The following is a 1,838-nucleotide window of genomic DNA, read 5'->3' as shown; positions in this document are numbered from 1 at the left end:
GACGAGTCGTGCCACCGCAGGACTTTGTTTCACAGCAGCAATGAAATAACAGCCTCCATTCGGTTCCAGTAAACGCACAACTTGTCTGGGACAGCAGAGCTGTTTGCGATTTTCCGCGCGGGAGGCGAGCACGATCATGACAGCACAGACACCGGAAAAGTCGGCACTTTCCCACACCACAGTTAATTGCCCGGGAAGCACACACATGTTTCTTCAGTTTTAAACAGAAATGCAGCAGGAGTCGAAACAGCATTTTAACATGCTGTGTCGTTGGAAACGATTAGCAGAAATGGCAGCGGTGGGATTCGAACCCACGCCTTTCTCGAGACTGGAGTCTAAATCCAGCACCTTAGACCGCTCGGCCACACTACCAGCCAGCCGCGCTTCCCCCTTTTCTTGCACTTCCAATTGTGATGCTTCATAACAACAGATGCAAAGTCACGTGAAAAGGGTTCCATGATACCTCTCCGACTCGCACAACTGCTGGGATGTGCCCGTCTACAATATCAATTTTGCTGCAGATAATGATAGCCCATCAATCCAGATAAATATCAATGTTAAGCTGAGTCTATCTTCTCAGACTCTTTTCAGCTACAAATGTATCTGTGAGTGCGTGAGAACATACAATCGGTTATGATTTAGTCAAATTACCATGAGCTGCTTGACATTACTGCAATTTCGATTGTTGCTTCGCTAAATGATTTCACCCTTTGGTCGAAACAGGACAACTTTCACGTTTACACGGAACATGAAACACACCGGACTTCAGGGAAAATGCACAAAGCTGAGCAGGCCGTGTTCCACATCATACCGCGCAGCATCATTTCAGTCACTGTGTCTGTTTTGCAGAATGAGAGTCCCAAAGAATGTTCTCCACCCTAAAACCGGAGGTAGCATTACAATCCGAGAACGACAGAGCACATTGTGAAGATGCTCTGAACTCGGAACCGGTTCGAGATGCCACTTTCCTTGCCTTTTTGCCTTAACCGTGCAATTCGCTGCAAAAATGTTCACACCTGGATATGAGCCACATGGATACCAACTGAGTCGACGAGAAGCGACTCAATAAATTTTGCTAAATTCCACGGTGCTTATTAGAAATGCAGTTTCTGTTCACATCAATCTAAAAGACAGTTTCTGAACGTAGTTACAGAAGTCAAAAGGTAATTAGCTCACCCCACCCCCACTCCGGAAGAGGTGCCAACTGCCCTTGAGTGCTTTTTGTTCTCGATGTGAAGAGCTCTCACGCCTGAGTCACCTCACATGTCTCTGGTTGCTGAGTGAATCACAAAGAAGGAATTTCACCAGAGCTGCAACTGCCTCACTTCCCCACTCGCCCTCCCCGTGTACATTTTCCTGCTCGTCAGTGATTTAAAGAAAACCAAATGGATGTGATGTCATTCTGTAGCCTCTCTGTCGATTCCACCGTTTCAGTTCCAACGTGGCTTAGATCTCGGGGCGCACCTTAATACTAGCGGTGCAATGAAAGCACAGGTCCAGAGGTTCCTCTGAGAGTGTAATTTCTTTCATTGCTGTTGCTCATTGAATGAGCCACTAACGTGCAAACTGCTCCAAAACACGATTCAGGACCTCATGGTGACAACTCTCGCACGTTGAATAACGACAGACATCTTCCAAACGATGTATTTCATAGACGACGTTTGGGGTACATTTGACAGACAGACTAGTTCAGGAATCCGTGGTGCGCTGTGACACCAGCGCATCAGCTTCTTCCCTGTTTTGGAAACGGGCTGCCTGCTCAAGGAATGCAAGTGCGGTACTGCTTTTCGTGGAAGTATCACAAAGCGGTAAGAATAAGAATGGTCCAAAAAAAAAGT

General features: G+C 46.8%; 1 non-coding gene across 1 annotated transcript; it reads right to left on the bottom strand.

The window, feature by feature from the left end:
* Positions 1-290: 290 nt before the first annotated feature.
* On the bottom strand, positions 291-372 carry trnal-uag (transfer RNA leucine (anticodon UAG)). The gene has a single exon. It is a non-coding gene; the product is annotated as a tRNA-Leu (tRNA).
* Between the last annotated feature and the right edge of the window lie 1,466 nt (positions 373-1,838).

This window comes from Chiloscyllium plagiosum, unplaced genomic scaffold, assembly GCF_037043375.1.
Source record: "Chiloscyllium plagiosum isolate Xiang-an unplaced genomic scaffold, Cpla_swu_hap1 HiC_scaffold_38, whole genome shotgun sequence".
NCBI lineage: Eukaryota > Metazoa > Chordata > Chondrichthyes > Orectolobiformes > Hemiscylliidae > Chiloscyllium > Chiloscyllium plagiosum.
Note: the sequence above shows the minus strand (reverse complement) of the source record. Positions and strands in the feature narration are given on the sequence as shown.